General features: G+C 43.8%; 1 long non-coding RNA gene across 2 annotated transcripts; it reads right to left on the bottom strand.

Annotated features, from left to right (window-relative positions):
• Positions 1-585: 585 nt before the first annotated feature.
• LOC125917549 (uncharacterized) lies at positions 586-4,964 on the bottom strand. Of its 2 annotated transcripts, none has more exons than XR_007456224.1 (2): positions 4,475-4,964; positions 586-3,147 (listed from the first exon to the last, which is right to left on the bottom strand). It is a non-coding gene; the product is annotated as an uncharacterized LOC125917549 (long non-coding RNA). The 2 variants fall into 2 exon arrangements; XR_007456223.1 differs by having other exon boundaries at positions 586-2,546.
• Between the last annotated feature and the right edge of the window lie 7,619 nt (positions 4,965-12,583).

The raw sequence follows: 12,583 nt of genomic DNA, 5'->3' as shown, positions 1-12,583 counted from the left end.
GGGTGGATGCACTGAGAATCAACAGAGCATTAGTTCTGGAGTATTCTGGCCCCCAATTCACAAACTGAATCTAATCATAAGAAAAGCATTGGATGTACCCAAACTGAGGGACATTTTACATAATAACCAACTCTCCAAAAAATGTCAAGACTATGAAAGACGGGGTAAGACACATTTTTCCAGATTGAAGAGGGATAGAGAGACACACGAGAGACTGCAACATGTGATTTGGGATTATCTTTTGTAGCAAAGGACTCGATCTGGGCAACCGGTAAAAACTAAGAGAAGTCTATTGGTTAGGTAATAGCATTACATGAGGGCTGATTTTCTGATTTGGATAATGTTACTGTGGTTATGGTGTCACATAAGCCCTTATTTTTAGGAAACATGCTTAAGGTATTTCTTGGTGAAGGGCCAGTGTGTCTGTAACTTACTCTCAAATGTTTCAGGAAAAAAAAAATTGTGTAACAGAGAGTGATAAAGTGAATGAAGTAAAAGGGTAACTTTTTTTTTAATGTTAGTATTTGAGGAATGTGGGTAAAGATTGTATGGGAACTGCTTGTACTATTCTTTTTTTATTTTAATATTTATTTATTTATTTATTTATTTATCAAGTAGACTGCACACCCAACGCGGAGCTTAAACTCAAGACCCTGAGTTCAAGAGTCACAGGCTCTGCTGACTAAGCCCCTCCTTAGAGTATTCTTTTTTTTTTTTTTAATTTTTAAATGTTTATTTTTTGAGGAAGAGAGAGACAGAGCATGAGCGGGGAAGGGACAGAGAGAGAGGGAGAGGCAGAATCCGAAACAGGCTAAACAGAGCTGTTAGCACAGAGTCCGACGCGGGGCTCGAACTCATGAACCGCGAGATCATGACCTGAGCCGAAGTCGGATGCCCAATGGGCTGAGCTACCCAGGCAGCCCCCTTCCTTGTGGTCTTCTTGCAATTTGTGGCTAAGACTGCAGTCGCCTCTCCATCCCCCCCAAAGTTCCAGAACATTAAAATATCTTCTGCCTCTGGACCGAAAGGCTATATTATTGCTCATCATTTGTGGCACTGAGGGAATCTGGTAAACCTATGAAAAGATGGTCACCAGGGTTTTGAGTAATTAGAATTTCTTTCCTTTATGTCTGTTCTCTTTGCAAGGCCCAACCTTGGGCATGGGTCTCAGCAAATTTGATTTATGTGCCATATGATTTTATACATTCCATGTTAGAATGTACATTTGGCTACATCTATCTTTCAAAGACAATTGTGCCTTAAATGTGATGGAAGGTTAGCTTCTTCCTCCAGTAACAGAACTTGGCAGTCAGTCCAGGGCTGGTACGGAGGCCTTCTAATCAAGAGACCAGAGACCCCGCCCCGGTCTTACTGCTCTGTGGCTCGGAGAGCAGCCTCATGATCTAAGCTGGCTACTGAACCTCCAGACAACACTCATATTCTAGTTGGTAGGAACTAGGAAGGAGCAAAGAAGGGTGCTTCACGTTACCCTTTAAGGACGTTTGCTAGGCACTCCACATGGCAGTTCTGGGGTCACCTCTTTGTTCAGGGCAACTTCTGGCTGCAAGAGAGGCTGTGAATTGCAGTCTGGGCAGCCATGTTCCGTCCAAAAGTGGAGGAGAAGAAAAATGGCTATTGGGGTGTGTGACAAGCCTGCATTCCAAAGCCAGAAGGAAGTAATTACCAAGGACAATTTAACAACTCTGACTCCGGGGACAGTATCGGGACTGGTGGCATACAAGACACTAGATTTGGGTGGGGGTGGCCTGGGCCCCGTACGTGGAGACAGGAGATGTTTGGAAAGAGGAGAAGAAAACAGGAACAAGTCCAAAGGTGCCCCGGAAAGTAGGATGGAGGACAGTAAGACGTCTGGTTAAGAGGTGTGGTATGAGTAAGACTGCGGCTGCTAAGGGAGGAAGGGGAGAGAAGGAAAACAGGAAAAGGAAAGAGGCAGGCAAGAAAGCACGAGATGCGCCAAGCAAGGGAGAGAGGTCGGGAATAGCAGGGGAGAAAGTTCAGCTGTTCCCGTCGGCCTGAGGCTGGCTCCTTGGTCTCCGGGGCTATGGCTTTTGACCCGTCTGGAAGGAGAGTTCCAGGAAGCACCGCTTTGTCCGGTGCACTGAACCACTATCTACTTCCAATGGTCATTTGGTTGGAGACTCTTCACTTCACACAAGCCTTTATTCAAGTAAATCAGGCGAGCGGACGTGAATACAAGGGCCAGCAAAAAATAATTAGGCTGCGCTGAAAAGAAATCCAGCTGTCTACAAGTGGGGATTTGAATAACGGCTGATAAATCAACCCTTGGCCCTGCTGCTGTCTTCTGGGACACCGGGGTTCACTGTTATGGGAGGGCCTCTGGTTGTGGCTCTGAGGAGGACCGCTGAGTTCCACGAAAGCTGGTCACAAGGCTCGTGGGTCTGCAAGGTTTTTTTGGTTGTTGTTTATACTTTCAGGCCCCTTAATAAAACGGACTTACATCCACTATACATTTGGCTCCTCTCTTGTCCGGAGAATCACAAGGGATATTTACCTTTCCGCCAAACCTATGGAGCAAAAAGAGGTGTTTAGGTAAAATTAGGTACTAGAAGCTTTCCGAGGGAATGGGTGTTTTCACAAAGCACTTCATTTATAGTAAATGTTTATATTATAGCATCCTAGAGCTGAAAGGGACCCTTTTCGCGGGGCATAAATATTTCCACAAAGGGCTGCAGAGATTGGAGTTTACTTTGTTTATAGAAATTTGCTCTACCCCACTCATGAGAATTTCACGATTGTAGACGCTTGCCTGTGCCAGTAATTTCAAAATCTAGAACTGGTGAATTTTTGCAAGTTTTGCAAAATATTTTGCAAGCCTGGATGCGAATTCCTTGGAAGAGTTTAGGTCGTGGTCAAGGGCCTGTAGCTACTCCCAGGAAATCACTCTCCCAGTCCCCAAATGGTTCTTTAGAAAGACAAAGGGAAACCAAGATACTAACCAAAGCAGTGACAACACAGTGGGAAAGTTCTGGTGTCTCTGAGTCTAGACCCAAGCACTGTGATCAAATAAACTGCTTGGCCTATTAAAAACACACTGAAGGCAACACATTTTTGTTTCGCAACATATGAGAGGGCCGGTTGCCAAGTACTTGGTTATGAATGTGGAATCTAAAAAAACAAAACAAAACAAAACAAAAACCCCTGCACTTTGTCACTCTCTTCATACCGGATTAACCCTGTAGCATCAGAAATGGCAGAAGAAATGGACTCAATGCACTTGAACAGGGAGAGTTTCTTTGCAGGACTTTATGTAAAAATGGGAAATCAGCTTCTGGGGGGGGGGGGGTCTTTGGTATATAACTGGCCTGTAGATAGAAACTGTGAGGAACCTTGACCCTTTCCACTGAAGAGTTACCTGCTGGAGAGAAAGATTAAAATTAAGCTAAATAGAACAGAAAAAGCCTAAGGGTTGTTTTTTCCCTGAAAGTGAAGTTTGACTTGTAATTAAAACACTGTTCTCCCACCCCCTCAAGCTGGTTCTTAGCCAAAACCCTCATGACTATTTTTTTTTCTTTTTAGTAAACTCCACACTACACGTGGGGCTCGAACTCACTACCCTGAGATCAAGTCACGTGCTCCACTGACTGAGCCAGCCAGGCACCCCTCCAACAACCCCAATCCGATGGGCAGTAAGGCCCAGGTCTCATGGCCCCTCAAGACCTAAACACTTTTCCTGGTACATCCTAACATTTCTAAAGTTTATTTATTTTGAGAGGAGAGAGAGAAAGAGAGAGAGAGCGCTGGGGCAGGACAGAAAGAGAGAGAGATAGAGACAGAATCCCAAGCAGGCTCCACCCTATCAGAGCAGAGCCTGACGAGGGGCTCGATCTCAGGAAACATGAGATCATTATCTGAGCCTATACCAAGAGTCGGACGCTTAACTGACTGAGCCACCCAAGCACCCAATCCTGATACTTGTAAAGATGAGGTTTGCCATGTAAGGCTTCCTCCCTGAATTGTGTATTTCTTGCTGTGCTTGTTGAAGGAAAGTATCCACTCTGAACCTTCTACTGCTAGAATATGGGATTTGGACTTGTGGCCCTCAGTTCCAATGGCAATAGGACCCAGGATGACAGTTTCCTCTGACTTCACCCTGTTTGGGTGCCCTTTGCCTGTGGAAGAAATCTTGGTTCCGTGGCAAATGCCAAAAATAGGTTAGCAGGGTGTTTCTGGTTTGTTCACTGGTTTGCTCATTTGATGTTCGTTATTAACTGGAACACAAGAGATGAAAGACAGGAAGAAAATAAATGGGTCTTTTCCAATTCTCGACTTTGAAACTGAAACGTTTGAAAGTAGGAGGAGGTAGCACTTAACTCTCGCCAAGCTCTGGTTTCAGATGCCTAGGATCCTCGCGACAACCAACGGGAAAGGCTATTTTATCGTTCCCATTTTACAGATGGGGAAACCACGGGAGGGAGAGAGGCCAAGGACTTACCCAAGGTCGTTTGATTGGAAGAAACAGCATCGCTGGAGCCTTGCTCTGGAGCCTCTGCCTCTATTCGCGGATGATGGGACTCCAAGGCATCACACGGTTTCTTTTTCTCAGACCTGTCCCTAGAGGTACAGATTCTGCCCTCAAGTTGTCTTCTTCCTCTTCGACAGTTCTGTGGCCTTTTTATTTCCTTCCTGCTCTGCTGATTCAGGACCCCAGGAAGCCTGGCTTCCTCTGGCGATCAGTTTGAGGACCGCCTGTAAACATGCAGACTCAGCAAAGCACGCTCCCCACAGGAGCGCCTGCGAAAGGTCAGAGAACTGAGGCAAAGGCAAACCACAGAGGTGCCTGTGCATGCTCACAAACACAGACGCACTGAAAATATCCAACTGGCAGAGAGAAGGAAAGGTGGTGGGTACAAGACTGAAAAGCAAAAACAGCATGGCTCAAGCTGGAGGACGTTATGCCGCGTGACGTAAGCCAGACACAGAAAGAGAACCACTGCATGATCTCGCTCTTCTATGTGGAATCTGAAAAAGTCAAACTCCTCTGGGAAGCCTGGGTGCCTCAGCAGGTTGAGCGTCTGATTCTCGGTTTCGGCTCAGGTCGTGATCTCACGGTTCATGAGTTCGAGCCCCACACGGGGCTCCTGGCACTTGACGGTGAGAAGCCTACTTGCGATTCTCTCTGTCCCAATCTCCCGGCCCCTCTCCTGCTTGTGCTCTCTCTTTCTCTTAAAAAAACAAAACAAAACAAAACAAAGCTTTAAAAGTAAAAATCAGGGCGCCTGGGTAGTTGAATCGTCCGACTTCGGCTCAGACCATGATCTCACAGTTTGTGAATTTGAGTCCTTCAGCAGGCTGTCTGCTGTGAGCACAGAGCCGACTTCAGATCCTCTGTTAAAGCTTTCTTTCCACCCAGTGACGTGCGTGTGCTCGCGCGCACACACACACACACACACACATGCACACACACACACACTCTGAAAAATAAACATTAAAAAAATTGTTTTAAATAAAAATAAAAAAGTCAAATTCCTTGAACCAGAGTAGAATGGTAATTGCCAGAGACTGTGGGATCAGGGAAATGGGGAGATGTTTGTCAAAGGCTACAAATTTTCATGTTTCCTAAGATGACAAGGCTCTGGGGATCTGACGAATGGTGTGGTGGCTATAGTTAATAATACTATATTGTATACTTGAAATGTGCGAGCAGAGTAGTTCTTAAGTCACCCCTCAGAAAAGTAAACTATGCAAGCAGGTGGATGTGTTAATTAACTTGATTATGATAATCATTTCACCAGGTATAGACGTATTAAATCATCACATTGTACACCTTAAAAAATCACCTTGCGCAACCTTAAGAAAAAAAGAAGCAACTTGATAGGTTTAGGGATGCCAGACACTTTATTTTTCATTGTTAAATTTTTTATTATTTTTTACTATTTTAAGATTTTATGTTTAAGTAATCTCTACACCCAATGTGGGGCTCAAACTCCCGAACCGGAGATTAAGAGTTGCATGCTCTTCTGACTGAGCGAGAAGGGTTGCCAGAAACTTTAAAAGTCTATTTCTTTTTAGAAAGATATGTTCTGCCTTTATGTCAAAAGAAAAGTACATAGTCTTTTGCTTGTTTGTTAAAGATGTCCACCGAGTTTTGCATCATTTTTATTTTTTTTAATATAAAAAAAAATATTTACGGGCACCTGGGTGGCTCAGTTGGTTAAGCATATGACCGGCTCAGGTCATGATCTTGCGGTCCACTGAGTTCAAGCCTCGCGTCGAGCTTTGTGCTGACAGCTTAGAGCCTGGAGTCTGCTTCGGATTCTGTGTCTCCCTCTCTCTCTGACTTGCCACCATTCACGCTCTATCTCTCTTTCTCTCTCAAAAACAAACAAACATTAAAAAATATATTAAGAGATATTTATTCATTTATTTTGAGAGAGAGAGAGAACGAGTGAGGGGGGAGCACAGAGACAGGGAGAACTGTTAAACATAAGTTTAACCATCTTTAAAAAAGATATTATTTTTAAGTAATCTCTACACCCAATGTGGGACTCAAACTTACAACCTCAAGATCAAGAGTCACATGGGGGTGCCTGGGTGGCTCAGTTGGTTAAGCGTCCAACTCCTGGTTTAGGCTCAGGTCATGATCTCATGGTTTGTGGGTTCAAGCCCCGCATCCGGCTCTGTGCCAATGGCACGGAGCCTGCTTGGGATTCTGTCTTCCTCTTTCTGTCCCTCCCCTGCTTGCTCTCTACCTCTCTCTCTTTCTCTCAAAAATAAATAAATACACATTAAAAAAAAAAAAGTCGCAAGCTCCACTGACTGAGTGAGCTAGGTATCCTTAAGATGAACCATTTTATTTTGTTTTATTTTATTTATTTTTTATTAATTTTTTTTAACATTTATTTATTTTTGAAAGACAGAGAGAGACAGAGCCCAAGTTGGGGAGGGGCAGAGAGAGAGGGAGACACAGAATCTGAAGCGGGCTCCAGGCTCTGAGCTGTCAGCACGGAGCCTGACGTGGGGCTCGAACTCATGGAGTGTGAGATCATGACCCGAGCCGAAGTTGGACGCTGAACCGACTGAGCCACCCAGGCGCCCCTAAGAGGAACCATTTTAAAGTGTACAATTCAGTGGCATTTAGTACACGGCTTATTACACTACCACCTGTAGTTCCAAAACATGTTCACTCCAAAAGCAAACGCCGAATCCGTTAAACAACTGCTCTTCGTTCTTTCCTGCCCCCAGCCCTTGGCAACTGTAGAAACTTTTAAAATGCCTAGTGAGCTGGCAGAAAGTACCGTCTTCCTCTATCCCCCACAGACAGCTGGGAAGAGTGGGTGACAGGACCATAACACTGGAGTAAGGGACTGCTTCTCCTGTCCTGCCTTCACTGAGGCTGAAAGGGAAAACACCCATGGCCAGTGCTGGTTTTGTTGCACCGATGTTGTCCTTTCTCCAGGCCAGACTGAAGTTCCGTGCCCACTCACACGCATGGTCTCTTGCTGCAGTCTGGGCCTCTTGGAACTCCAGAATTTCAACACCATCCAAACGCTCCGGCCGGGCATGAATAGATAAGCGTTAGGACCCCCAGTATCACTGAAGCTTAAATAAATGAAAAGAACATGGTTAAAAAAAAAAAAAAAAAGTGCCAAAATACCAAATACATATATATATAACCAAATATTGGTTTTATATACATATTTATAAAACCAAATATTCAGCCCAATATTTTATAACTTTGTTTTATTTATAAATGTTTATTTATTTTGAACTTTAAAAAAAATGTGTATTTATTTTTGAAGGAGAGAGATGGAGTGTGAGGGGCAGGGGGGTGGGAGGGTCAGAGAGAGAGGGAGACACAGAATCTAAAGCTGGTTCCTGGCTCTGAACCGTCAGCACAGAGCCCTAGGCTGGGCTCGAACTCATGAGCCGTTAAGATCATGACCTGAGCTGAAGTCGGACCCTTAACTGACTGAGTCACCCAGGTGGCCCAAATGTTTATTTATTTTGAGGGGGGGAGGGACAGTGAGAGAGGGAGAGAGAGAAACCCATGCAGGCTCTCCAAGGGCTCGATCTCTGTGTTCTCAAGATCATTCCCTAAGCCAAGATCAAGAGTCCTGCACTTAACCACCTGAGCCACCCAGGCGCCCCCAAGTTTTTGTTTTAAACTTTTTCATTGTGAAATACGACACCCTTCCGGAGACGCATAGGAGACATAGATGTTCAGCTCATTGTTTTATGGAAAGAGCCACATCACAAAACATTCGGTCAAGCAACTTAGACCTCTCACTCCTGCCTTCTACCTCCTTTTGAAGACAATCATCTGCTTGGTAAACAGAGGTATTCGTCAACACTAGGGTTTTGTTTGCATTTTGAACTGTGTATAAATGGACTTACACAGTATAGACTGTATTGTAATTGCTGTGTTTGGCTCAGCACAGTTTGTGAGATTCATTCATGTTGTTCAATGAAACAGTAGTTCATTCTTTCTCATTGCTATGTGGTATTCCATTACGTGAGTATGGCAGTTTATTTTTTTTATGAGAACAGTTTTATGTAGTGAAGTTTATTGTTTTCTGTTTGGTTAGTGTGTGGTTTTTTGTTGTTGTTGTTGTTCTGTTTAAGAAGTTCTTCTTGGGGAGCCTGGGTGGCTCAGTTGGTTAAGTGTCCGACTTCGGCTCGGGTCATGATCTTGTGGTTCATGGGTTCGCGCCCCGCGCCGGGCTCTGTGCTGACAGCTCGGAGCCTGGAGCCTGCTTCTGATTCTGTGTCTCCCTCTCTCTCTGACCCTCCCCCCATTCATGCTCTGTCTCTGTCTGTCTCAAAAATAAATAAACGTTTAAAAAAATTAAAAAAAAAGTTCTTATTCTCAGGTTGTGGAGATAGGTTTTGGTATTATCTTCTACTTCTGAATTGTCCAATATGGTAGCTACTTGTGGCTGTTTAAGTGAGATTAATTAAAATGAAATAAAATGAAGAAAAAAATTCAGTCCCTGGGTCTCTAACAGCCTGCCCTATTGTCAGCCTTGGCATTACCTAGGAGAGTCACCATTATTGAACTTCTTGGTGGAGCTGGTACCCTTCGAACCAGCACATTCCTTACGGCCTGATAAACAGTATGTCTTTTGAGCCTTTCTGTGAAACCTAACAAATATCCGGTGGGTCCTGCTGTTCAGTGTTCCTACTACCCTAAACCTTTTAATTCACTTCTCCACCTTCTACCATGGCAATTCTGGATCCTTAACAGAACTACTAAATCCCGTATCTCAACAGAGCACTCCCAAGTCAACAGAGTTACCCAGTTTAATCTTCTGGCCCCTTTGATGAAGCATGCTTAGAATCCAGTCCCTGGCTGCAGCCAGTGCCTACTGGAGACGTCTTGAAGCCCTTTTACGGGGTATAATCCCTTGGCATGTCCTTGGCTGGCATATGCCATGACTTACGCTATAGGCACGGTGGCGGGGGAGGGGGAATTCTCAGAGGGGCCTCTACTCTTCTCAGGGAGAGGCTCCCACTTGGGAGGTTAGGGGGTGATGGACCACTTCTGCAGGGTCAGAAGGTTCATAGGACCGGAGGGAGTAATCGTCAGAGCTATTGTCCATAGGTCTTTATCCCATCTAGGGTCCTGACATAACAGACCTGACTTTGTTGGGTGTTTAATCTTCTTTGGCGTGGTCCTTAGCTTTCTCTGCCTTGCCACTGCAGGAGATGAACACTTCATTAGATGCAACCAAGGGGTCTGTTTTTGATACCTGGCTTTCCATTGCTTATTACCTCCCGCTGTCCATCATCTTCTTGTAGAACACGCGTGGTAATTATCGATCAGCACCGAAATCTTTGATCTCTCTAGTAACCATTTCCTCCAAAAGTCTCAAGTGCCTGATATGCTGCTTCAGTTGGTGCTTTCCCTTGGACCCGGACACACATTCTCATGCACCAACAGTAAGGCTCTGAGCAACTGAACCAGCACCTTATGTCAAGGGCTGTTTTGAGACCCACCAACTTACCGCCAGTGAAGGGGACCTCCTTGCCGGCCTATTCCAAACCCATCTTGTCACCCGCTCCCTGGAACTGCCGGTGTCAGCTGTGGTGGGTTATGCTCTCCAGAGGCGGAGACACAGTGTGGGGTGCAAGATGTTTATAGGTATCGGTACTGGGGGCAGCGAGGTCACGCAAAGGAAAGAGTGAAAACGGCGACGCTGGCCCAACAAATCTTCGGTCAGTGATGTGGCAGGAAGTTGCCTTCAGTCTCCAGGGCTTTGGAGGGTCCTGCATGAGGTCGAAACGGCACTTTCAAGTTCCTGTCTCATTCGGTCACTGCACGCGTGCTGCTCTGGGTCCCATGTGCCCTCAACCAAGGCAGCGCTGCAGCTGAGACAGATCCTGAAGGAGCTGGGCACAAAGTTCCTTCCTTCCTTCCTTCTTTCCTTCCTTCCTGTGTTTAGTTCTACATCGAGGTCTGGCATGTTTCATTAGATTTATTCCTGTGTACTCAGTATTTTGACATTGTAGCATCTTTTTAAGCTTTTTAGAATTTACGTGATCATTGCTTTATTTTTTAATTTTAATTTATTATTTTTAAAAATTTATTTTTTAATGTTTATTTTTGAGAGAGAGAGAGAGAGAGAGAGACTGCGAGCAGAAAAGGGAAGGAGATAGGGAGACACAGAAGCTGAAGCAGGCTCCAGTCTCTGAGCATTGGGTCAGCATAGGGCCCCATGCGGGGCTCAAATCCACAAACCGTGAGATCATGACCTGAGCCAAAGTCGGAGCCTTAGCCGATTGAGCTACCCGGGTGTCCCTATTTTTTTTTTTTTTTAAGTTTATTTATTTTGAGAGACAGGATGTATACGTGAACATGAGTAGGGGAGAGGGGCAGAGAAAGAGGGAGAGAGAATCCCCAGCAATCTCCACGCTATCAGTGTGGAGCCTGACTTGGGACTCAGCCCCATGAACCATGAGATCATGATTTGAGCCGAAATCAAGAGCCCCTAGAAATACATTTTATTACTGATATTAGCAGCCTTACTGAACTCACTTGTTAATCCAAATTATGCATTTTTGGATTTTTCTACATACATAATCAGGTTATCTTGTAAACAATGAGAGTTCTTTCTTTTCAGACTTACATCGTTTACTTTTTTATTTTTTTTTTCTACTTACTGCACTGGCTTGGTCCTTCACAACGATGCTGGACAGAAATGGTCAAAGAAGGGGCACCTGGCTGGCTCAGTTGGTGGAGCATGTGACTCTTGATCTTGGGGTTGTGAGTTTGAGCCCCACATTGGGCAAAGAACTTACTTAAAAAGAAACAGAAGTGGTCAAAGCAGGCATCCTTGTTGCCAATTTAAAGGGAGAATTTTTAATATTTGACTATTTGGTGTAATGCTTGTAGGTTTTTGTATACCTACACTTTGTTTGTCAAAGTTTTGTACAACCTTAAATGAAGTTAAGAAAACTCCTCTCTTGGGGCGCCCGGGTGGCTCAGTTGGTTAAGTGCTAGACTTCAGCTCAGGTCATGATCTCACCAGTTCATGGGTTCGAGCCCTGCGTCGTGCTCTGTGCTGACAGCTCATAGCCTGGAGCCTGTTTCAGATTCTGTGTCTCCTTCTCTCTCTCTCTCTCAAAAATAAACATTAAAAAAAATTAAAAAAAAAGAAAACTCTTTTCCATTCCTATTTGGCTAGCACATATATTTAAAAAAAATCATAAATGGTGTTGAATGTATTCAACACTTTTTTTTTTTTTTACAACTCTTAAGATGATCATATGATTCTTCCCTTTTAGTCCATTAAGATAGTGAATTACACAGATCAATTTCTCAAATGTGAAGGCAAGCTAACATCCCTACAATAAATCCATGCTGGCAGGCTCTGCACGGATATCGCAGAGTCTGCTTGGAATCCTCTCTCCCTGTCTCTCTGCCCCTCACCCACTTGTGCTCCTTCTCTTTCCCAAAATAAAAAAATTAAAAGTCCAGACTGGCAATGATGTATTATGTTTATATATTGCTGGATTCATTTTGCTGATTGTTTAGGAGTTTGGTGTCTACATTTATAAGTGAGGTCAGTCTATTTTCCTTTTTCTGTAATGTCTTTTTTAGGTTTTGGTATCAATATTATGTTGGCCTCAGAATGAGTTAGGGATTATTTCCTTTTCCTATTCTCTGAAGTTTATCTAAGGTTGGTGCTATTTCTTCATTAAATAGAACACCCTGACAAAACTATCTGGGCCTGGAGTTTTCTTTGAAGATTTTATTTAATTATTATTTTGAAAAGATTTTATTTTTAAGTGATCTCTACACCCAATGTGGGCTTGAACTCACAAACCCAATGTCAAGACTCATGTGCTCCATTGACTGAGCCAGTCAGGCGTTCCTGAAGATTTTAAATTATAGACTTAATTTTAAACAGTAGATACAGGACTATTTAGGTTTTATGTTTCTTATTTTTATGTACCTTTATATTTCTTATTGGTAAACTGTATTTTCAAGGAACTTGTCTTTTTTAATCAAATTTTTAGACTTACTGTCATAAAGCTCAGTATTATCTCATTTCTAACGACTGAAAATCTGTAGAAATGTTTCCTTTCAAATTTTTTGGCA

Source organism: Panthera uncia, unplaced genomic scaffold (assembly GCF_023721935.1).
Source record: "Panthera uncia isolate 11264 unplaced genomic scaffold, Puncia_PCG_1.0 HiC_scaffold_1989, whole genome shotgun sequence".
In the NCBI taxonomy this organism is placed as follows: Eukaryota; Metazoa; Chordata; class Mammalia; order Carnivora; family Felidae; genus Panthera; species Panthera uncia.
This window is presented reverse-complemented; position numbering and strand designations above follow the sequence as displayed.